The sequence below is a fragment of the Rattus rattus genome, chromosome X (genome assembly GCF_011064425.1).
Source record: "Rattus rattus isolate New Zealand chromosome X, Rrattus_CSIRO_v1, whole genome shotgun sequence".
NCBI lineage: Eukaryota > Metazoa > Chordata > Mammalia > Rodentia > Muridae > Rattus > Rattus rattus.
Window position 1 is genome coordinate 126,785,320 of NC_046172.1, and position 26,618 is coordinate 126,811,937.

Here is a 26,618-nt window from a genome sequence, read left to right on the forward strand (position 1 = left end):
ACAAATCACAATCGCCACTACAGAATCACACAACTACGAGTTCCACCTGGAGTAGGACAGCAAATAATTTATTTAGATTCATATCTTCCCCTTTATCTTTTTTGTCTTTTGTGTCGCCCTCCTTGGGGTCCGATTTGGCATTGTTCTGCATGGCCTTGGCAAATGCTTCCACATCACCTTTGTTAGAGGCCTCTACAGCCAACAGCAGGAAGACCAAACTGGCCCACGAGAGGGTCAAGCTGTCGTGAGGCCAAGGCTGCACTGAACATACCCAGGGTCTGCTGGAACTGGTGCAAGGTTAATATGTTCTGGATCTCCTCTGCAGTCTGGGGCAGAGACTCCCCAGAGGGCAGGTAGGGCAGCAGGCGCTCCTGAACCTCTGCATTGGCAAGGATGGGCGCCATGATCTCTGGTGTCAGCACACTTAACAGATCCAGTGACTGGCAGCTTCCTGGTCCCGCCCACACATTCATAGTGGCCAGAATGCTCTGGAGGTCGCTCAGCTGGATGAGCTGGGTCAGGCTGGCTGCTGTGCTGTTTCCATTACCTGAGCTGGGTACTGCACACAGGCTGGTTATTGAGGCAGCTACTGGGGCAGAAGGGGTTGGGGTGGCTCCTAGCAGAAGAGGTGGTGGAGGATGGGGTGATTGTCAACTGGCTCCAGGAGCTGGATGAAGAGCTGCTGGGCAGAGGTCCACTGCTCCCCAGCAAGCTGGCCAGGTCTGGCCCAGTAAGGGCCCTAAGCCCACCCAGTCCTCCAACGCCAGCTGGTCGGATGAGCTGCATAAGCTGACTGTGACTCATGTTCCCCAACGGGCTCTACAGGCTGTCCTCACCACCCAGTGTTGAAAGCTCATGGCCACTACTCCCACTTGCTCCCAGTGCCCAAGGCATGGGGACAGGAGGGAGGGGAGTTGTTCAGACACTTGACTTTCCTGCAATTCTCATCTTGGTCAGTCTTGAGCTCCTGCATCCAGAAGAAGAGCCGCTTGGACATCTTAAACTTGAGCACATAGACCCTTCTACTGGGGCACTGAGGCACCTGCTTGAACTATTGGGAAAGATAATCAAGTCATCCTCCTTGATCCCAGAGGTCCTGTCTTTCCAACAGAAGTGAATAAGGGAGTTGTCCGTCTGCTGGATGTACATGAGCCCTTTCTGGTTATCTGGGGTGACCATAGTTCCATTTAATGACATTTTGCCTGCCAGGAACTCCAACAAATACTTGGTAGAAGACCTCTGAGAGCAGGGCACCAGGCTTGGGAACAGAGCGCCTGCCTGAAGTCCTCTTCCTGGTCGTGCTCACACTCGACCCAGGGGCACTGTAATGTCGGATTTCTTTCATGTCATTTTCTCTGAAAATGTCACCTCGATTTGCCCTCTCCTTTAAAACATTTATTTGAAAAATATAATGCAATGTGTTTTAGATGCTTGCCCCCTAAACCCAGCCCAGCATGGAGGTAGAAGCAGGAGGATCAGAAGTTCAAGGGCGTTCTCAGCTGTAGAATGAGCTTCTGCCTAGCAGGTGCAGACCCCATCTAAAAACATACCAAGGTAATGCTTGCTGCAGGAAAACATTAACCGACAGTGTTTTTGCATTTAAATGATAACAACTATAGTTAGAATTGATGGTATCCAAACCTTCTGAGAGACTCCTGTGATATTTTCACAACTGATATCTAGTCACACTCAGAAGACTCAAGGAAGAAAAAGATCGACATAAGTTTGTTATTCATGAGAAATGAATGAGATGAGAGGCATGTCATGAAAGAACATATCTGGAATAGGTACTTCAGGGAAGTGTGGTTTAGAGTTAGAGGACACCTTAGGACGATGAGACTGATTCAAAACTTGATGTAGCATTTGCCATTCAGATTGTGCTCTGGGTCCCTAACCATGGCCTCCTGATGAAATTCAACATCTAAGAGGAGCAGCTAGAGAAGCTATGCAAGGCATAACTTGCACTTGGCCTAAGTTCTTCTCCAAGCAGTGGAGCAGACACCAACTGTTTTTGTATCAACTAGCAAGAGTATGCATCTTGGATTGCTTCATGGCAGTGGCTTGGCTTGTGCACCCATATAGGAATTCCTGAACACAGATGACAGCATTGATATAATTTGAAGACAGAGATATTAGTAGGCATTGTTTATCTGGAAGTCGTAATAGAGTTTTAGAGATAAGAGATATCAGAATAGGGACAGGAAAAATAGAAAGTACCATCAGAGGAGAACTCATTAAGCATTACTAGGGGACTCTTCCGAAATAGTTTTAAGAAACAGAAGAGACTACAATATTCTTTGGATTATATGGGATGAAGCAGGTCACAGAAATGCAATTGTAGTATTGCTATTATGACTCCTATTTTTTACATCTAGGCTGATATGACTGAGAATAAATATACACAAGAATGCATGCCACTAAGTCTTGCAGCAGAATTGATTGCTATTTGATGGGTTCCTTTAGTACTGAAACCTGACTTATGAATGCTGACTAAAGTACAATATACTGTCGAATAGAAGGAAATGAAAGTCAGTTTGGCTTGAAAGATTTATATTTGATAATGCTTTCACCTGGTAAATGGTAATTTTGTCACATAAATAAGAAAATAATAATATGCACTTTGGTTAGACTATTATTATTCATTGAAACTGACCAATTAATTATTCAAAAGAAATTAATTCTTCAAAATTGAGGCTGGGAACTGGTTTTAATCCGATCACTGATCTTCTGAGAAAGCTATATAAATACTAAACATGGAATAAATCTTGTAACTTTTAAAATCAGGGTCTTCTTTACAGCAATAAATTTGAAGATGCTTCTAATAAAATGGGGGAAAATTGGGCAGAATTTTAAAATTTGAAGTCAATTTATGGTTTGATGTTTGTGCATTACAAAGCTGTGCAAGTGAAAAGAGATACTTAGATACACAGTCTCAACTCCAATCTCTCTATGTCTCTTAGGAAAACAGATGTTGTAACTGCCAATTGTTGGGAACATATCAAGCCTTGGATTCTTCAAGAGTAAATAAGTTGATAGAGAATTTTCTCCTTAATGAGCTGCAGAAATATGTGGACATTAGCATCCCAGATCATTGGACCAAGGAAGAGAATGCTGTACCAATTTTCCTGGGGTGGGGACAACCTTGATTGTCAAAACGAGAGGGAGGTATGCTGCTTAATTTTTCTTACCTTGACTCAAACTGGGAAGTCACCAGGGAAGAAGGACCATCAATCGAGGTATTGTCTTTGTCAGGTTTCCTGTAAGCAAGTGTTGCATGGTTTTGCTGATTGATGTGGGACTGTCCAGCCCTCTGTGGCTGCTATCACCCTGGCCAGGTAGTGCTAGCTTGTATATGAAAACTGAGGAAGCAATGGGGGCATTCCCCCACAACTTCTGTTGTAGTTCCTACCTCTGGGTTCTTGCCTTGAATTTCTGTCCTAACTTCCTTCAATAGTGAGCTGACCTGAGAGTATGAGTCAGATAAACCAGTCCTTCCCCCAAGTAGCTTTTGGTTGGAATATTTTGTCACAGCAATAGAAAACAAATTAGGAGGGAAGCTATGTCTAGTTTCTACTTACTTTCTATACTGTTGTTTCACAGGGAGTCTTCTTGATCAGCCTCGACTTGCCTCAACCTGAAGTTACATTGCATTATACTTTTCTAAAATCCAGAAGTGAAGTCCCCCAAAGTGAAGTTATTGCAGTACAAACAATCACCTCATAGACTCTGCAGTCAGAAAGAAAATTCAACAGGCACATCCAGGTAAGTAGACTTGCCAGGAAGCATAGGATGTTTGGAACAGAAATGAGTGTAAAACATTTGAGAAAGTGTGAGAACAACAAAATTGATAATTTAATACCCAAAATAAAGAACAGAACTGTCACTGTTAAGATTAAAACATTATAACCCAAACTCTAAATCAAAATGTAAAACACAGAGAGATGGTCACCATAAATAATCAGGATATTTGGATGAAAGATATAGGAAATTCAATAGGAAAATTGGTAAAATTTCCAGGGGAAGAAGAATATAGAGAGCAAATTGTATAAAAGTATAGAAGAGGTGGGAAGGGCAGTTCCAGAGTCAGCATCTAACCATCCTCTGTCTTCTCTGATCTGTAGAGAAAGTTCAGGAGGACTCTCTCAGCCTTGATGGCAAAGCAAGGCCGAAAATGATGCATTTGTTCTTATGCTATAGAAAACATCATTGCTGCTTTTGTCAAACATTGCTAGTTCTTTCTAGTTACAGAAATATGAGAGTATCTTATGTCCGAGTGCATTCTTTGTTTTTGTTTTTTGTTTTAGTCTTTTCCCTTTCTCTGTGAGTGTGATGTGTGCACAAGTGTACAACATAGATGAATGAATGGGTGTAGAGGAAAGAGATGGGCACCAGTTGTTTCTCTCAATGGCTCTCAGTCTTATCTTTTTGAGAACTCAAACATCTCCCCACCATCTTACTTTGTCATTTCTATAATTTCTATCTTTTGTTTTGATATTAGAGAGGATTAGCTAGCCACAACTCATAGATATCCCCTGACTATACCCCGATGATGCTCAGATTAAAGGTGTGTACTACCAGGCCTGGCTTATTATTTCCATTTTGTGAGGGTTTTTAATGCTTAATTTTTGTGTGTATGGTTTATTTTATTTTATTTTTTCACCTGCATGTATGTCTATGTAATGACTACTTACTTTCTATACTGTTGATGTCTGATGCCTCCAGAGACTGTTATAGGGTTTTGGACTCTCAGGAACTGGAGTTAGAGAAGGTTGCAAGCCACTAGGCTAATGCTGGGACATGGGACTTGAAGAATTGGGACAGGGTGACATCAGAGATGAAAAAGCTTTGAATTCCATTGAGTTGATGCTCATAGAAATGGCATGAAACATAGCGATTACAAAAGCAAAGGATGCTTAATTTTTTGTTACTTAAAATAATTTTAAATGTAAATATATCTTCCCCTTCCTCAAGTTCTTCCTGATCCTCAACTCTTCCCCTGATCCTCTCCTCCTCTTCTCCTCCCCTGATCCTCTCCTCTTCCCCTGATCCTCTTCTCTTCCCCTGATCCTCTCCTCCTCCTCTGATCCTCTCCTCCCCGCTTGCTGAACTTTAAGTTTTTTTCTCAAAAAAAAAAAACCCAATAATGACAAACAAACAAAAACCAAAAAAACCCAACCAAACAAAAACCAACACAAGAGAAACCTCCAAAACCAAAACTAAACATCCAAAAACAAAAAACACAACAAACAAAAAACCCAAACAGAAAAAAATTAAAATCATCAAAATACACGCAAACACACACACACACTCACTGACAGACACAAACACATGCACACACACACACACACACACACACTTGCACACACAAACACACACACACACACACACGTACAAGTGGAATTTATTGTATGTTAGTCAACTGTTTCTGAAAATGAAGCCTTCCCTGGAGTTGTTGATGTCCCATGTGTCACTCCATTGTAGAATACTGATTTTCCTTCTTCTAGCAGGTATAAATGATACTTCAGGTTTTACCTTTACCCTGGAATCTAAGTATTCATTCATTCATTGTAAAAAATATATAACAAATAAATGAAACTATGATAAAACAAAAATGATCATACTGAAATTGGACAGGACAAACCAACAGAAGCAAAAGAGCCCAAGAGAAGGCACAACAATCAGAGCCCCACTTGTTCGCACACTCAGGAATCTCATAGTATGACATCCAAGGAAGCTGCGTCTTGCAGCCTCTCTGCATGCTGCCTAGGTCTTAGAGTTGATATGAGCTTTACTCAATTGACTTAGAGGGCCTTTTTCTCCTGGCTCTTATACTCACTCCACCTCCTCCTTAGTGGAGTTTCTGAGCCCTGAGGGGAGGGATTTGATGGAGACATTCCATTTAGAACTTGTTGTTCAAAGGTCTCTTACTCAAAAGCAAAGGATTTCAATAGCTGCATTTCTAAATGTGGCATATTATAATAGTAATGCTAATAAAATTTTAAAAATCTTTGTTTTAATTGACTTTTCCAGAAAAAGAAGGCCAAGAAGGAAATTGGATCCAAGTTAAAGATTTTTGTAGAGAGTATCTCTATTCAAATATATATTAAAACTTTTTGATCTTCAAAGCAACTTGGATCTGATTCATAAAAGTGAAATTCTGTACTTTAAAAAAAAATCAAGAATTCAGGAATCACTTTCTGCATAGAATAGGACCCTCCAAAATATACAAATGAGATGTAAATTTCCACTCCTTAAAGGTACCAAAGCAATTTCTCTGTAAAAATTTATTTGTAAGGTGAAATGATCCATGTCATTGTCTGGGAAAATAGATCAGACAATATTTAGGTTATTTATGAGTCTGAACAATTAGTCACTAAGTCTCTGGGTTTTTAGAATGTTCTCTGCATTCTATGTGTAATGACTTAGAGACTTACAGGTACTTCTTTATTCAATAACTTTAGAAAATTAAAATCAAATGCTTAATGATTTTATTTTTAAAATGAGTTGGGTATAACTGGCATTGGGGCATGGGTAAATTCTAAGTCCAGATAACTGTAACTGAATAGTTCCTTGGGGGTGGGGATAATAGTTTATTTATCTCATGTTTTCTTTGCTTTAACAACTCGACTTTTGGTTATTTCTGAGTGGACAAATGAAGAGTTTGGCTGTACCTTTAACCAATAATAGAAATATTAGTTGGAAACAGTAGGATGGAGTGTTAAGTGGATACCATTGGACTGGAGGGCAATCTCTTGTATTGTCAGTGTGATAGTAGTTCTGGGATTGAACACACAGCAAATGTGTAAACTCAGCAAGAAATCTGAGATTCCCCTTTCTTCCTCCCCTTGCTAGGTCACAATGTGTTCCTTTTGTATGTGGACCCAGAAGCAGCCACAATGATAGATGCTATCATACAGATAGATGAAGGGCACCAAACAACTACATCCGCTCTTATCCAGGGAAGAAAAGTGTCCTTTTTATCTTACCTTCTAAAAGTTTTATAGGGCTATCTTTGATTAGTTCTACCTTGCATTGTACTTTCCCTTTCGTATGTGGTTTGTTGTACTGATTTAACATAAAGTTTTATCAAATGGATAGTACATTGTTTCTGGACCACATGCAAAGATTATGTAGAAAGATTGGCAGTGAGAGGAAATAGAAACCTTTCAAAGGACAGGGAGAGGAAGATAGACTGGAGTGAAAATATCCTATATGTTTCATCTTACTGGAATGGGAAAAACAAGAAAAGGAATGTTACATGTTGACAGAAGCAACACTCAATATCTTACTCAAATGAACAGAAAAGAAATATCTGTCAGGAGAAGAAAAATAGCAAGCAGAATGCAAAAATAAATAAAGAATATAAAGCAAGATAGAAAACACAAAACAAAAGATACTAGACATCATGTTCTGTTTGAGTAGATGGATATTTTCCAGTAGAATACAGCACAGTCCCCAGAAGATGTTTTATCAAAGTTCTTTATTCATTGCCAAGATATATGATTTCTCCTGGAATCCCAGTGAATCTAGGATGATTTTTCCCGTATCAGAAGGCAATATGTAAGTGTGGCAGATGGCAGAGACCCTTTGTAATGATGAAGACACCAAAGGAAGTACAAGGATCCAAGCCATGTTTGTACTTGGGATTTTAGATCCCCTCACCTTGAAATGGACTTAACACTGATTTGAGACACAGAATTTGTTTAGTTGTCTCACTACAATAAGTGCCACAAATAATGTCATTAGTCCAAACAGTGGATGTTTAATAAATCTTAATTGGAGAGACTTAATTCTATGAAGAAACAAACACATTTATGTTTTCTTTGGGAAATTTTTAACAACAAACCTAGGTCTAAAGTAGGTTTAGAAATGAGACATGCTATGTGTTGTTATTTCTCTCCTTAACCTGTATCCTCCAATTTTTCAGACTAAAGGACAGAGTGAATAAAGAATCAAGACAAGTGAGGTAGGTGTCTGAGCCATGAAGAATAAATATTGAAAGATATCATTTTATTTAGGAATTACAAGAAATTCAAGTTATATAGATTTCTACTTTAATCCCTCTCACCTGACTTTCCTGAATGCATATTTCCCTGTATCAACCAGTCTCCCATTCATTTTTGTCAGTTCAGACAACATGTTCCTTCTTCCCCTAATATTTTTGATTGTCAGCATATGTCCTAGATTATTTTCATATCATTCATTTACTTTCTGTAAAATGATTTTTGTGTTTTTTTTAAATCTTGTGACCACCAACTTGAAGGGATGTATGTTTTTTATCTAGGAGAAGTACTATAGGTGAACTGTCAAATTGAGAAGAGTGAACAGCTAGTTTGTATTTGTTTTTTAAATTAATGGTTAATAAGATTGACTTTTTAGGAGCTAGTGTTTGTCTACTTTAGTTTTATTAACATCTGCATTTTGGTTGCCCATCTCACCATCAGGTTTGTTACTTTACACGACTAACTATGTAAGTGGTTATAATGAAGTGTATTTCTTGCCTACCTAAGAAACTATAACTGCACTTTAAATTTTTTGAAGTTTTCCATTTTCATGTGAAACTTATATAGTTTAGCATGTACTGTTTTTAATAGGCTATATTATACAGTATCTAATTTTCTCAGCAGGATTCACTGAAATCTATGCTATCTCTGTTTATCATTACTGACATGTAAAATTTCTATTTATTCATAGGTCCATTTTCTATATTATGTTCCACTTGATTGTTCTGTTCATTGTCCCTATACCAGATACATCACATTCATTGTTGTTTTATGGCCATTTCTCACATGCAACACAGCAAGGCAAGCCATAGATACTGAATATATAAATAAATTTCTTAAATATATGAAAATTTAAAGGTAATGAAAAGAAGCAATCCATCGGGGTTGTGGATGTGGCTCAGCTGGTAAAATACTCATTGCTACATAAATTGGGTGGGGTAATGCATGCTTAAAATACAAGCACTTGGGAAGTGGAAGCAAGGATAATCAGAAGTCCAAGGTCATCCTCAGGTACATTGTAAGTCTGATTGACGAGAGGGCTCGATTAAACACACACACACACACACACACACACACACACACACACACACACACACACACACACGAAAAAAGGAACTAATAATCTTTTTGGGAGCTGCACAGATGGTTTAGTGAGTTAAGTTCTGTGCCAGAATGAGGACCTGATTTCTAATCCACAGCACCCATACACATAAAAGCCAGGCATGGAAGTACATGATTGAACCCAACACTAGGGCACAGAGACAGAAAACCTCCCTGGCTCACTGACCATCTAACCTAACCACTACAGTGAGCTCCAGGTTGAATAAGAGAACCTGTCTTCAAATATAATATGTAGAAGCAACTGAGAAAGGCATTCCCAACATCTGTCCCTGTGTGTCCATCCATCCATCTGTCCATCCGCCCGTCTCTTTCTTGTCTCTTTGTCTCTGTGTGTCTCTGTCTCTGTCTCTCCTCTCTCTCTCACACACACACACACACACACACACACACACTGAACTTTTAGTTAGAATTACACCTTTTATTACATATTGCTAGGAATAAAGGATGTCAGAAGTAATTATAACATAGTATTAAACCATGCAGAATTGCATTGTCACAGATCACACACCTAAAATATTGGACCCTGCTCACATGTCATCTTTGAGGTAGCCATTATTGCTTCTATGGGCATTTTATCGGCAATACACTCAAAAATTAGTAGAGCTCTTAATGTAGTATATAATGTCACCTAGGTAATTAGATGAGAACTAAAACTAACAAAGATCAAAAGTCAGGAAGATGTATGAGGACCAGAAGGGATCATGGGAATTAAGTGTTTCACTTTCCTGTGAGGGCTAAGAGGGTGTTGCAGATTAAAAAAAGAAAGAAAAGAAAGTGAAACCCAAAACAAAAAAAAAAAAAAACAAAACAGAAGCTCTTAAGCATATCCTCCACATTTGTAGGGAGGAAAAAAGAAAAATAAGAAAAAAAAGGTTTGATTAGGAATAGTGTTTGAGGAATTTGAGTTCTGTGGCTTTTTGTCAGTATTTTCTATATTCTTTGGCTTGATATCATTTGGACGAATTACTCAGCCCTCAGATATATTCTCAGTCCTCTTGAGCCCCTGAAATATTGGCTTTTCCACCTTTGACTGTGGAAATTAATCCTCCACCGTCTGCTAAACCAGCAGTGACTTTCTCTGAAGGAGATGCTAGACAAGTCAATACTGATATCCCGCAGGGCCCACACTAATAGACCTATAACCATATTTAAGGCAAAGCAGTCTTCTAGAGGGAGGGTAGAAAAAGTATAGCCCATGAGGAAGCACTCTATACTCCTAAAGAACTTACTGAGTTTGTAAATTCATTCAGGCAGAAGTCTGGGGAATCTGTGTAAGGATAGATTTGAAGGACAGATTTGATAATGGTGGAAGGAACTGAAAGCTGGAGCAGGCTTGGTTTATTGAATATGGGCCCAATGAGTGCAGATTCTAGGTTTAATATGGAAGCTCATAGAATTAAAAAAAAGTGTCAAAAGGGTCACAATCCCTTTGGTGGGTGAACAACCCTTTCACAGGGGTCATCTAAGATCATTGGAAAACACAGATATTTACATTATGAATCAGAACAGTGGCAAAATTATAATTATGAAATAGCAATGAAAATAATTTTATGGTAGGGGGTTACTAAAACATGAGGAACTGTATTAAAGGGTCACAGCATTAATAAAGTTATGAACCACTGCTTTAGGGCATCTCTTCATGATGCAATGTTTTGTGATTAAAGCCAATGGGAAACTACAAAAAACTAATCTAGGGAAGATGACAAAAGGCATATACCCTTCATGAATGAAAGGATGGGTCACTCCTCAAGAAAAAAAAGCCAAGATCTGCTGAGGTGCTTACTGAGGGTGGAGGAAATACAGAATGGGTAATAGAGGAGGGCAGTTATAAATACCAGCTAAGGCCATATGACAAGCTGTAGAAATGAGAATTTCTATAATTGACATGAGAATTTCTGTCATACTGTGCTAAGAATGTGTTTGTACAGATATTTGTAACTTTCCTTATCTTCTTTACCATGTGTTACAGCAACAATTAAGGGAATATCAGTGGGTATTGTATTTAAATTTAAGATGGTAAAAGAGTATCCCTCAAGAGACATTGGCACCTATTCTAAAATTTATAATGTTTTTGTAGTTGTATGAGGGATAGTTATATCATGCTAGGCATTATTGTGGTTTGGTTAAATATATTCTACACTTGGGATTGTATGTGAGATAGCTATGTCATGTTAGGTGGAATTAAGACCTAGTTGTTGTTTTTATTTGGAAATTAAGCACAAGATAAGGACACATGAGTGTGTATCACGTTGACAAGGAGTAGAAATGTGATGGTTATTCCTGGTTTTCAACTTGACTACATCTGAAATTAATTAAAACCCAAGAGCCCAAGTGCACCTATGAGGCAGCAAGTTTAATTAAATCATTTGAAATGGGAAAGACCTGCTTAATCTGGATCTTTGAGGAAGAACCACCTTCAATATGGGTCACACCTTCTATTGGCAGCCTATGTAACATATATGGAAGAAGGAAGCTTGCTTTTTTTTTTTTTGAGGTAACTGTGCTTGTTTATTTCTTACATAGGAATCTTGGTTGAGCATGTAACACTACAGGGCTTTGCAGGTTTGATAGATGACTTGACTTTATAATCATTAATGCTGAAAACACCACATAAACAGGTAGTACAAAATTACAGAAGAATGTTCAGAGCCATTTCAGAAAATTTTAGAAATTCTGTCCAAATATCAAGTCCAAACTCACTGAATGTTTTTTTTAAAAAATAAAACCCAAGTCATCAACCCAAACACTACGTTTTAGAACCAAACATTCTAACATGATACAATCCAAAAATATAATAATTCAATACTTAGAAAGGATGGTAGGAGACTATATGAAGTCTGTTTTCCATAATCAAGCCGTAAAGATTCGATTAGAGCAGACAATCTTGTATGTACACCTACAACACAGGAAGTTTTAACATGTAATTGCCATTTTTCTGAGTAAAATGTTGCAGACAGAGTTTGCTGGCACTGCATAGAGAGAGGCATGCACAATACAAAGAACACTTGTGTGTTCACACAAAGGCTACAGTAACTCTTATGGTACTAGATGGGTGAGAATTTCCAGAAATGCCTCACATTCATTATGTATTTGATTTTCAATTTTTAGGCAAAATGATAGAACTAGAAAATATCCCCGAGTGAGGTAACCGAGACCAAAAAGGACTTGCATGGTATGTGCTCACTTATAAGTGGATATTAGCCATAAAGTACAGAAGAGCCATGCTGCACTCCACAGATGCAAAGCAGGTAAACAAGAAGGAAGGCCCAAGAGGGGATGCGTAGATCTCTCAAAGGAGGAAAGGGGTGTGGGAACTGGGTAGAATGGATGGGGAGGTCAGGATCAGGTGCTGAGAGGGGAGAGAGGGGAGAGAGAGAGAGAGAGAGAGAGAGAGAGAGAGAGAGAGAGAGAGAGAGGCCAGAGAGAGAGAGAGAGATGTCTTGCTCATTAGTTGGTCACTTCATTAGCAAGTCTATTCCTTCACTGACATCCATTACGTCTTTGTGATTCTGGCATACCTACTGCTTCATGGACTGAACAGCTACTGGAACATTCGAACTTCCACTGGGAAACATCAATTATTGAATTAGCTGGATCACAGTCTGCAAGCCATTCTAATAAATCATATACATACATACATTCCTTTAATATATATGTAAATTACATACATATAAATATATTGTATACATAATTAAAGGAACTTAAAAGTTCAATTGGCTAAGTCTTCAAAATTATTTAGAATCTATTAAAACTTCTATCAATTCTGTTCCTCCAGAGAACCCTGGCTAATATGTTACTTAAATAGCACCTGAAACAAAACCACTGTTAACTTCCTATAGATAGTAAGAAAACGTTTTAGAAGTATCTCTACTACTGAAGAAATAGTGACAGAAAGCAATAAGTTCATATATTCTGATTTCTAAATCAATTCAAGGATTTCAGTCTTGAGAAGTAATACATGTTTTATTAGATTGTTCATTCTAGTAATGTATAACTTTAAAGTTCAAAGATAAAGGTATTGGATTCTTAGAAAGTTCTTTCCTTCTGAAATACTGTTTATTTTGTTGTTTATTTGTAAGATTGTATTTTATTACAACAATTCTTGCCTTTCTTTCTTTTTCTAAAGCACCCTATATGCCACCCTCCTCGAAATTCATAGACTGTTTTCTTGTTATTGTATATGCATATTTTATTGGATTATTTTTATTTACATTTAAAATATTATCTCCTTTCCTGGTTTTCCATCCCTAAACCCCCTATCCAATCCCTCCTCCCCTTTCTTCTATGAGGGTGTTCCCACATCCATCTACCCACCTCTCCACCCTGACACTCCCCTACACTGGGGGGTCGACCCTTGGCAGGACCATGGGCTTCTCCTCCCCTTGGTGCCCAACAAGGCCATCCTCTGTTACATGCAGCTGGAGCCATGGGTCTGTCTTATGTGTAGTCTTTTGGATGGTGGTTTAGTCCTGGAAGCTCTGGTTGATTGGCAGCATGTTCTTATGGGGTCATAAACCCTCAGCTCTTCAGTCCTTCCTCTAACCCTCCAAATGGGGGACCCCATTTGAAGTTCAATGGTTTGGCTGCAAGTGTCTGCGCCTTTATTTGTCAGTTTTGGCAGAGCTTCTCAGAGAAAACTATATCAGGCCCCGTCAGCATGCACTTCTTGGTATCTGTGAGGTGTCTGGTTTGTGGTTGTATATATATGATTGATCCCCAGGTGGGGCAGTCTCTGATGGCCTTTTGCTTCAGTTTCTGCTCCAAAATTTGTCTCCATATCCCCTCCTATGAATATTTTTGTTCCCCCTTCTAAGAAGGACTGAAGCATCTGCAATTTGGTCTTTCTTCTTCTTAAGCTTCATATGGTCTGTGGATTGCATCTTGGGTAATTCGTGATTTTGGGCTAATATCCACTTATCAGTGAGTGCATATCATGTGTGGTTTTGCTGTGATTGGGTTACCTCACTTAGGATGATATTTTCTAGTTCCATCCGTTTGCCTATGATTTTCATGAAGTCATTGTTTTTGAGAGCTGATTGTGTAGATGTACCAGGTTCTTTGAATCCATTCCTCTGCTGAAGGACATCTGGATTCTTTCCAACTTCTGGCTATTATAAATAAGGCTGCTACGAACATAGTAGAGCATGTGTCTTTGTTATATGTTGGAGCATCTTTTGGGTATATGCCCAAGAGTGGTATTGCTGGGTTCCTCAGGTAGTGCAATGTCCAATTTTCTGAGGAACCTCCAGACTGATTCCAGAATGGTTGTACCAGTCTGCAATCCCACCAACAATGGAGGAGTGTTCCTCTTTCTCCACATCCTTAAGCAGCATCTGTGTCAACTGAGTTTTGTTATCTTAGCCATTCTGAGGTGTGGGTAGAATCTCAGGTTGTTTTGATTTGTATTTCCTTGGATGACTATGATGTTGAACATTCTTTTAGTATTAAATATATTTCTAGTTGAGAGCTCTGGCGAGTTTTAAAGGAAAATTCTATTTTTATTAGGCTATTTGGCTTCTGGAGTTTAACTTTTAAGTTCTTGCATATTTGATATTAGCCCTTATGAGAGATGTAGATTGGTAAATCTTTTCCCAATCTGTTGGTTGTTTTGTCCTAATCTATTATGTCCTTTTGCCTTACAGAACTTTGCAATTTTATGAAGTCCCACTTGTCAATTCTTGGTCTTAGAACACAATCCATTGGTGTTTTCTTCAGGAAATTTTCCTTAGTGCCCATGTGTTCAAGACTTTTCCCCAGTTTTTCTTATATTAGTTTGAGTGTATCTGGTTTTGCTAACTTTGCAGACAAGCATGTCTTTAGCATATAGTTTCCTCAGCTGTGTTGCTGCTTACAGGTCCAGAAGAGTTCTCCTAACCTGCTACTTATCATTTTCTGAGATAGAGTTGACTGTAGCTTCATTTGTGAAATGTGGATTACTGATCAACTGTGCCAAAAAGTATACACTTCCTGACAGAGGGCACAGAACTGTGGACAATCATTTGTCTCCCTGCTGAGCATTAGAAGTTCTCCAAAGAAATATAAGAAAAACAAAAAAACAAAAACAAATTTAGATGATGACAGTTCACTTTTGGACTTCTATATTCTTAAAAATTTCTCAGAATGTAACTTACGTGGCTTTATTTTCATCCACTAGGTTGAGTACCTACTGGTCCCTTTTAAGTTGGAAACACATCTGTCAGTTGTGGCAATTGTTCCTATTTTTCCTTCCAGAGGGTCCTGAGATTCTGTGTTGTACATTTCATTGTTAGTGTTTTCTAGTATGGATTTGAAATGAATCTCTACTTCTAAGTTACCACTGAAGTGTTTTCTAGCTTGCAAGGTTGCATGGCTGTTTTTCCCTTATGGTTAATTTTTTTCTTAAAAGTTTGCAAAATAATATTTTTATTGCTGTTTTATTGGGCTTTCAGGGGGAAGAAAAGCAAATTTGGGCATTCAATCCATCATCATTACTCAAAAGTTCCACACATATATTTTTAAATAAGCTCATGCTATATAAGACATTTCTATTATCTGCTTTTATCTTCAAATTCTAGTGAATATTTATATATTTTTCATGTCAATAAATAGAAGTTCACACAAGTGGTTCTTAAGCTTGGCTGCATAGTGGAATCAGTAGGTGGTGGGGGTGGGGGTTGCTTTAAAACGTACTGATGTCTGAGTCCCACCTCCAGAAGACTTAATTTAAAACATCTGAGGTATAACTGGTACTATAAATTGAAACATTTCCTTAGGTGATTCAGAAACACAGTTGTACATCTACCCCGTTGTTCATCCAATATCCCTCGGATAGTTTCCACTGCAGTCAACTTAAAGCAGCCCTTTTCTGGATAGATGTTACTTCCTATTACTTGGCATTAGAAAAAAATTGCTCTTATGAACATCATTGGACATAAAACATTGTCTGCGCTTTTTAATTACTTTATTGGCTGTATTCCTAGAAGTAGAATCAGTGTATTTAAATACATGAATATTTATAAGACTTTTGGGTACAATTGACTACCGTTTTCCTCTAACGTGGTTTGACCAATTTAGATTACTCCTCCCTCAGTGCATATGAAGGTCTGCTTTCTTCATACTTAGAAACACCATAGACCACTATTAATAAGATACAATAACATTTTAAAATGTAGCCAGTTTTAAATTTCTAAAACTGATTGCAGTGCTTTTCCATGATTTTACTGTGGTAAAATATACATAGAATAAAATGAACTATCTTTGCCTTTTTAACTGTGCAGTTCAGGTTGTAGAGTACATTCATGTAGTTATATAACCATCAACATTTACATTTTCAAAACTCTTCTTTCCTGTCTAAAACCCTGCACCCATTAAACAATGGCTTTCAACTAACCTCCATCCCACCAGTCCCTAGCTACCATCATTCTTCTGTCTTTATAATCTGTAACATGTTAGGGACTCCATAAACATGAAATCAAGCAGAATTTGACCTTTTCTGTCTATCTTTCACTAAGAATGTGTTTAAGCTTGATATCTGTAACTACATATATATGGTTAAAAATCAATAACATCACTGCATAGAAGAAGATTTATTATCAAATTTGCCCCTGGGATTATGGAGGCTGGTAAGTGTTAAGTTTGGTATCTACAAGGGAAGTTCAGAAAAATAGTGTTGTAATGATCCAATGTTCTTACACATTTGTTTCCTTGTTGTTTTGTTTAAGACTTTCATAATTGAATGTTCCCGCTTGCATTGGTGAGAGTGATCTTTTTATTCAGTTTACCAACTTAAATGTTAATCTCTTCCTGAACAAACCTTTTCAGATACACTCAGGAGTAACATTTTATCAGGTAACTGAATATCTATTTTTAACTTGGTTTGCATCAAAGAATTCACCATCACAGAAATGAAACAATATTTGTAACTCTTTTTGTGTGTGTGAATTGCTTAAAAATAGGAGAAAGATACAAGAAATGTTCTGTGGTGTAAAGTATATGGAAACTCCATTTACAGTTGTTTAATAAAATTAGTTTTTTTTCACAAAATAGGTATCTTGATGTAAAAAGTTGTTTGTATTGGTCCAGTGGATGAAAGCTCAGTATTCTACCTCTAATTGTCATTTCTTTGTCCAAAATGGGAAGAAGAACGCAAATAAGATATGCACCATTTGTAATTTTAATCAATTAAACCAAGTTTCCTAGAAATTTCCCTCCCATATTATACTGGACCCCATAAGTATATATAATTATTATACACTTAGAAAATTTAAAAGAAGCCCTAACTGCTGGCTGTTTTCCCCTGAGAAAATTTAAAGAATCATTAGGTCTTACTTCAAAAGCCTATATTTCACACAAAATGGAAAATTGAAATGAAATGGATGATTTTCTACACAGATACCAATTACCAAACTAAATCAAGATCAGGTAAACTATCTAATCCTATAACACCTAAGGAACTAAAATCAGTAATTAACAGTCTTCCAACTAAAAAAGCCCTGGGCCAGATGGTTCTAGTACAGAATTCTACCAGACTTTTAAAGAAGAGTTAATACTCTTTAAATTATTCCACAAAATAGAAACAGAAGGAATACTGCCAAACACATTCTATGAGGCTGCAGTCATCCTGATACCTAACCCACACAAAGACTCAACAATGGGAGAGAATTTCTGACCAATTTCCCTAATGAACATTGATGCAAAAATACTCAAATCCAGGAGCACATCAAAAACATCATTCACCATGAACCTAGCATAATCGTCCTTTGAAATGTTCCACTGAACAGCCGATGGAAAGAGATGCAAAGACTCACGCCCAAACATTAGATGGAGCTTGTGTAATCTATGGAAGTTGGGAGAAGGATTGAGGGACCTGAAGAGGACAGGGACTCCACAGGAAGACCAACAGAGTCAATTAACATGGATCCTTGAGGATTCCCAGAGACTGAATCAACAATCAAAGAGCAAGGTCAGGCTGGACCTAGACCTCCTGCACATTTGTGGATCCCAAAAACTGAAGCAGTGGTTGTCCCTGAGCCTATTGCCCGCCTATGTATCCTGCTTCTAAATGGACTACCTCGTCTGGTCTTAGTGGGAAAGAATGGGCTTATTCTTGTAGTGACCTCATGTGCAAGGTTGGGATTATGGGGGTGTTAGTGGGGATGACACGCAGAAGGGGAGCTCCATTTCTCAAGAGAAGGGGAGGGTGGAATGGGAAGGGGATTTCTATGAACGGGCTACTGGAAGGAGATAAAAGGTTGATATTGGGTTGTAAAGTGAATAAATAAATAAATAAATAAAGTTTAAAAAGAAATTAATTCTGGCTTTTCATTCAGAAAAGGAAGGAAGGAAGGAAGAAAGAAAAAAGACAGACAGATAGACAGACTGACAGACAAACAGAAAGAAAGAAAGAAAAAAGGAAAGAAAAAAAAGAAAGAAAGAAGAGCTAAACCCTGAAAGAGTACCTGGAGAGATAGATCTGTGAGGAAAGACACTTGCCACAAATCCTATGACCTGAATTTGTTTTCTGGTTCCCCACATGGTGGAAGGAGAGGATGTTGTCTTTGGGTCTCCACATATGTGTTGTGGTATAGTGAACTTTCCCCATCCCAGATATATAAATGATTGAATACCTAACCAACTAACTAACTAAACGTAAAAAGAAAGTTTAAAGGTATTAAAGGAGGTGGAACTGTCCACTGCCTTGATTTCATCATCTTATATAGGTAAGAAATTTTCTGATTGTTTTATTAAAATTTAATTTGACAACTGCATCATGTGCAAATTCCTTCATAAGTTTTTAAAATTATAATAAGAGAAGTTCTCCACTTTTCCAGTGGAAACTTGTCACCCTTCCCTCTATATAATTTTCTCAGGCACATGCAGAATGATTTATATTGTCAGCATACAAAAGACATTATAACTTAATACAGAAAGGCAATTTGACAGATAAACAGGTAAAGAACCATGCAATTATTGACCAACTCATCAAGTTATTTTATTAACTTTAATTTGTGTGTCACATATTTTAATCAATGTTTCCCTATTTTTGTGTTTGCAACTTAATTTTGTTTCAACATACAATTTTTTTTTTAATTTTTATGTTCATATATCCTCGATTTCATATTTTGTCTTCTCATTTTTGTTTGTAAAAACATATCCCATTCTTAGAAAATATTAATAGTCTTTCCTATATTCTTCTTGATCCTTTGTTGTTTTATTTTAATCTAAACTAGTTGGGTCCTCAGGATAGCTGGCAAGACTGATAATTACCATAACTTCCAGATCATATGGTGAAAAGGGATAACAAGTTATCATCTGACTTCATCCCATAACTATAGCATGTACATGTCCCACAGCAAACAAACAAATATAGACAAAATAAATAGTGAGGTAGCTGGAATGATATCCTGTTTGATTTTGGAGAATGGGGAAGGAATGATTCAAAGGAAAAGAGGAGGCAAATTTAATCTACTCCTAGACATCTGAAAAACAAAGAGAGCTTTCCCAACTATGTAACAAATCATGTAATGTTAAATTTTCTTGGTGAGGTAGTTCTTACAAAAGGAAGGAAAAAACCTGACCTGCTTATGAAGCTCTTTTCTATGTTGCGTGTTGTTTCTCCAGTGGATTAATGTAGGCCGGGTAGGTTCGGTGTTCCACAAGAAATTGTTTTAATTTGGCAACCAACTATCCCTGTATAATAATGGGAAACTATACAAATATACAAGATATCTGAGACTTAGAAAAGCCTCTCCCCATGTGTTTTCATCTAATGTCTTTGGCAGAGGAAAATAACAAACTAAAACTTTGAATGAACTTCCCAGGCTGCTTCTAATCAAACTCCTAATCAAAACTGGGATAGCCTGGCTCTCCACCCTATTATGCTTCGAAGTAAGACTGAAACTGCAGGATCACACGTGTGTAAATAATTCTGTGATAATGCAATATTTCCCCCATCTTTCAAATTTCTTTTGCATTGTGTTTATTGTTCACTTGAACTCATGAATGTTTTGATATTCATTAAATTTCACCTTTCAATGGGACTTACAAGTTATAAAAACCCATCTACCTCTCTCTCTCTCTCTCTCTCTCTCTCTCTCTCTTGCTCTCTCTCTCTTTCTCCCCCCTTCTCTCTTTCTCTTTCTCTCTCTTCCCCTCCCCCTATCTAAATTGTTTATTTATATTTAATGTCTGTGTGGTTGCATAAGTACAGGTATGCCACAACACAACACAAGTGTAGAGGTCAAAGGATAACTTGCTAGAATCCTTTCTCTTTTTCTACCATGTGGGTTCTGGGTTTACAACTTAAGTCATCAAGGACCTTTATTCCTGAGCCATCTCACCAGCCTCCATTTGCTCATTGCAGATGAGCTTCCTTTTAAATTTTTTGTTATTTTAGTTATTTACATTTCAAATGTTGCTCACCTTCCCAGTCTCCTCTCCATGCATCCCCCACACCATTCTCCCTTGCCTCAGATGGTGCTCCCAACCCGCCACTCTTGCCTCACCCCTCTAACATCCCTTCTCTGGGCTATCAAGCCACCGAACACCTCCCTTCCCACAGTGCAAATAAAGTCTTTGCTACATATGTGTAGCCATAGCCTTGCCCATGTAGTTGGTATCACTTAAAACACCTCCTTCCCTCTCCCCTCTTTCAACCTTCCCTCACTGGATCTGCAAGCTCTGGACATATATGCCATTTTCTGGCTTGGTACTTTGGAACAAATAGTCCAATTGTTTAAAGTGACTCCATACTATTTTTCATGCAAATAGATCATTGGCTTTTAAAACACAACCTCTGGCTTAGCATGTTCTTAAATTATTAGTATCAAGTCTTAACAACATGAAAATAACTTTTCATTTTGTACTATGTGTGTCCTTCTACCAGCAGCATCAAAGAGGTCAGGCATTAACAAGGCTGCAAAAGCATGGCAAATCTCCTGTGAGATGACAAGCGGGTAATACTTGATTAGAAGTGAGCTGAGGCTTCTTAAATTTCCTGTTTGTATTCATGACCTTCTTTGCAAAGATGAAATTGAACTGTTTCTGCGTTATTGATTCATTCTATATAACCCTGGGAAAGACAACAGAAAGCCTCATGGTGACGGATGGGGACTTCAAGATGATAGACACTACAAGTCTGATCTGATAGCTTTCCTCCTAATGGCTTCATTGTCTTCAAGCTTACTTGGGGATGCTTTTGAGCTTGAGGGAAAACAAGAAGGGAGGGAGGAGGAAGTTTGAGAGACAGATCAGTGTGCAAGTTTCCCTAAGCTCATTCTTCAAAGCTGTAATGAAAGCAGGTAGGTGATAAATGCTGAAGTACTGCATGTGTTCACAATTATATGAAAAAAGCGCTGCACAACATAGGGAAATTAACAAACATGTTAACAGTTATTGTATTATGGGCGGACATAAAGTATCTGGCTTTTTAAAATCTACTTTGAATTTTCTCATATGTATGTTGACTAAGGTGTTGTTTTATAATTAAGAATTTTTTCTACATTCAAAATTTAAAGAAAAAAGTCGTCCATATCCCGAGACAGATTTACTTGTTGCTTTAATATAAATATATTGTACTGTGAAAAAATTACTAACATGTTCTGCTGTTAAGAGTAAACAACATCCTAATTTCCTTAACTTGATTGCCTTGTCTGGCCTCAGTGAGACATTGCTCTTAGTTCTATGGTTATGATGTGCTGGTGTGTGTGGGGGGGTGGTACTGAGGGGATCTCCCCCTTCTCAGAGTAGAAGGGGAGGGAGGAATGTGGGAAGATCTGTGTGAGGGGGTACTGAAAGGAGAGGGTGGCTGATATTGGGATGTAAAGCATATGAATAAATAAATAAATAAATAAATAAAATAATTTAAAAATAGTAAACATCATCACATTTTGCCCCAGTCAGCATTGTTTAAAACAAGCACACAAAGGTGTACCACTGACTTTAACTTAAGACAGTGCTTCCAAAGAAATTTGAGAAATCCAGGAATAAAAATATTTAATGTAGAATGGCTCTCTGCATATGCTGGTTGCCAAAGAGCATGCACAGGCTGCACCTAGGCCTCCCTGCTCATATGTAGCAGATGTGCAGCCTTGTCTTCATGTTATTCCAGAACAACCAGAATGGGGACTATTCCAAAAGCTGTTGCCTGAACGTGGGATGTGTCCTTCTAGCTGGGCTGCATTGTCTAGCCTCAGTGGGAGAGGATGCACCTAGGCCTGAAGAGACTTGATCTGCCAGGGCGGGGAAATTTCCAGGGGAGCCCCACATGCTCAAAATAGAAGGGAAAGGGGAGATGGGGGGAGGATTGTGGAAGAGGGTGACTGAGAGGGGGCAGTGAGAGGGATGTAAAGTGAATAAGTTAAAATATATATATTTCTAAATCTATATAATTAATTATGTAACTATATACATAATTAAATATAAATTAAATATAAAATATTAAACTATTATATATTAAATTGTCGCATATGATTACATAATTAGTATAATTTATATTTAATTAAAAAAAGAACAACAACGAACAGATAAGTTGGTTGGAATAAAAACCACATGTTCATTTGTATCAACTTTATTGAAATGCGATTAGTATCTCATATGATTCACTCATGCTAGCTGGGGAATTAAATGGCTTTTACTATATGAACAGTGTTTGGTAAAGCATCACTAGAATCACTTTCACAAACTTTCATTACCACCAAAAGAAAACGTGTCAAAAGCTATCATTCCCTATTGTTCTAAGTCTAATACAACAGAGGACAAGTTTGCCCTTTCTTGTTTTTCTTATCCCATAAATGTCATAACATGTGGCCTCCAATGACTTGCTTCTTTTACTTCTCTTCATGTTTTTCAGGTCCATCCACAGTGTAGGAAGATTATTACCTTACCTAATCTTTTCTTTTTCTTTTCTCTCTTTCTTTTTTTCTTTTCTTTTTATTTATTTTTCTTATGAGACAGTCTTACTATATAGCTCTGGCTGTCACAGAACTTACTATATGTAGACTAGGCTGGCCTCCACACTCACAGAGATCCCTCCCTTTTCTGCCTCAAATGCTGGGATGAAAGGCATATGCCACCACACCTTCAATAGTACCTAAAATCTTTTAACAGTACCTACCTATGCTATTGCTATATGGATGATAATATTTATCTTTCTTCAGTTGAGTAGACATTGCACTTGTGTTTTACCCTAGAGAAATATGAATAATGTGCTATGACTATTAGTCAAAAAGATTTTGCAAAATGTTTGTTTCAGTCCTCTCTAGTAAGCCCTACAAGCAGATTTTCCTATAGTGTTGGCTTGCTGTGTTGATTTATACAAAATGGTATGACAAAACTCCTTCATCATTTTACAGCCCATCTAATATGGTCTGAAAGTTCTAATTTTTCCACATCTTCATTCACAATTGTTAGTAACTGTCCCTTTGATTATGACCAATTCATTCTCAGTACTATGAATCAATACCACAGAAGAGGTTCAATTTAATTCTTGGGAAAGAGCCCACAAATGTAATGGAGATTTTAAGATATGATATGCTCTCTTCATTTACGTTGTAATACAATACTGTCTATCTTGTCAGGTGTCCCTTGAACATTTCTGTGGTTTTATTGAAGATTTCCTTCTTTTTAAGTTTTCAAATAATAAGGATTTAGAGATGTACAGTACTCAATTTGAAGTGAAGTACAGGGCCTGACTCTCTGAGAAGTACTTAGTAAGAACTATTCTTACTGTTTATCTTGAGCTGTAGGGAACCAGGCAACTCCTTGAAGTTATGGAGCCCTCTGTGAAAATCCTAGCTTGTATCGTATTTATAGTCTTGGGTATTTGAGGTGTACTAGTTCCTGTGGCTCTGCTTCAGATATTTTATTCTCTGATCTGGGTCTTCCTCTTCCTCCTCCTCCTCCCCCTCCTCCTCCTTTGAAACCCACTTCTCATTCTTTATTTACTTTCTCAGCGTTTCTGATCTAACTGCCACTTTAGAAATAGACTGAGACTATAAGGGGAATCCAGGTAGCAAAATCAGTTGACTATCACAATTCAAAAGCAGAGCTCTGAATCAGAGGTCAGAAGTCAGCTTCCCTACCTATGGCCCACTAAAATGCACAGCTTTAGTTAGGATTGTCTCAAGGAAGGCTCCAGACCCTTTTTACTCTTTTTTCCAAGTCTAGATTAACCCTTTAATGTTATACTTCTAGCCAAATGGACTGTTATTAATAAGAGTTTCTGTTTTATTTTCAGTAGTCTATTAAGGTAATGGGTGAACTTTCAAAATTCAAAACCACCTAGGATTAAACATAAGTAAAATTTGGTGTAAAAATTAAAAATATTCACACCCATCACACTCACAAAATAAATCTTCAGCAAAACAAACTCCCGCCAACTGGAAAAAACCTACTCAATTTTTGATTTAACTCCAAATCCCTGTATTAAATTTACTTGTCCAAAGGTAAATCACTTTGGTCTCTCGATGGAAAATATTACCTTCCAAGTGCTTATTCAGGTGCTTGGGTCAGCTTCCAGTAATCTTTGTAGAAAGAAATTCTTCTCCTGTCAAACATTATTTATTTATCCTTTATCTGAGTGCAACCTGCAGTCCAGCAGAAAAGGTTTTAATGACAACAATTCCAAGGTTCAGCTAGGCTCCTGTTCAGCATGAAAGGGTTAATTGCACTGAATAGGGCTTCCTAATCAGACTGTCTTATTTTGGAAACTTATGTTTTGAGGGGTGGGCTTGCCTGAAGGTGCCTGGCTGTGTCAGATCCTATGCTGTTTGGTGTATCTGTTCCAAATAGTTTTCAAGGATTATAGGATTATGTTTTTGGTCATGAGACCAAAACTGACTTGAAAATTTCCTGACAGTTGTAGTAGATGTGGGGCTTACTAAGCAAGCCTATGGAATGCAAGGGAACTTGGTCTTGGAGATTTCTGAAGCCAGGTGTCACCTCCCTTGGGGAAAACTCTGACCTGTTGGGTCAATTGCTGGCACCAGCATGACTGGAGTGAGTTTAGCTGCAGGCAAGAGTTGGCCCGAGTGACCCCACAGCTGAAATCATGATCTACCAGAGAGGTAACTGGGATAGGGATACTTTAAGGGAGCAGTGTCTATTGGGAAGGCATTCTCTGTGGATGGTTACTTGAAGAGTTGGCTGTCAAGAAGTGTGCATCCCAATATAGCAGGCACACTCTTCCAGGTCCTGTTTCTATCTTACTTGATCCCATTGGGGTTCGTTATTTCATGCCCCACAGCATCATAAAATATTGCCATGGTAGGCTAGGTTGCAGTTTTATTTAGTTTTATCCTCTTCTGTGAATGTGCTATTGCTTTATTTTTTGGTGTTTCTGGAGATCAATCCCATGGCCTCACACATGGTTGGAAAGCACTCTAAAACTGACCTACATCTCCAGCCTGCTCTCCTTGTTTTGGATTTCACTTGGATTCTTCAGGCACCTTTTCAGGATCTGATGAAAAATCATGTTTTCTGTTTCCAGCTCACTGCAGCTGCTCTTCTACATCTGCTGTTGCTGCTGCTTCTGTGGCTGCTCTTATGGCTGCTGCTGCTTGCACGGTTCTCCCCTTTGTGGGGTGTGTGTGTGTGTGTGTGTGTGTGTGTGTGTGTGTCCTCTTTTAATGCTGAACTTTTCTTCCAAAAGGTGGGACTAGGTCCAGAATTCTTTCCGAGAAGCCATTTCCTCAGCTGCTTGTCTAAAAAGTTCCACTCTCACTGGGAACACTGTTTTCTTCCCCAAGTCCTGCTCTGTCCAGGTGCCACTGGCTCAGCCGTGTATACTCCTGGCTTGTCTTGCTCCCACACCGGACATCCCAGCCTTGAAAACTGCTGACTTCCATGAAGCTCTGTTTCCCACCACAATCCGCCTCTGTTTGTTGGATTCAGCTTTTTCATCTTCCCCATGGTTTAGCCAGGAAAGAACAGCAGCTTCTGGGCAGCATGCCATAAGCAAGACTATTCCCTCAGGAGCACCACTTCTTCTGTTTCTCATTTTCCAATGCTCCTACTTTAAATCTTTTCTTCCCCAGCACTGCACACGGCTTGCATTCTGCTCTGCCTTTCTGCCTACAATAGTGACTAGTCATACATATATACCTCAGAAACAAATTTTCCTTTGTATAAGCATGGTTGCTGCACTGGGTAAAATAAACCTAATTAACAAATGAAGAACAAACAATTTCTGAGAGATTTTAAGAATCTTGATCTGGTAATAGTTATAGCACAATTTATTCCTGGAAAAATAACACCCAGAAAGGAATGAAGGGCTGTGAATAAAATGTACTGATTCTGTTAAGATGAGTGCTTAAGTACTTCATACAAGAAACTCTAGCTGAACTTTCTGTACATAGTTACTGAAAGAAACCAACAAAAAGAGTTTGCTTTTTACTTCTTCATTAGTGAGACTTTAGTGCATACAATTGATAAAATAAGCACACAATGACAGCTTAAATTTGGTTCTAAATACAAAGGTCTCTCACTTCACAAAACATGCACTTTCCTGAAAAGCTT

The 26,618-nt window shown here is 38.1% G+C and overlaps 1 pseudogene; it reads right to left on the bottom strand.

Annotated features, from left to right (window-relative positions):
* Positions 1–25: 25 nt before the first annotated feature.
* LOC116888205 lies at positions 26–25,948 on the bottom strand (annotated as a pseudogene).
* Between the last annotated feature and the right edge of the window lie 670 nt (positions 25,949–26,618).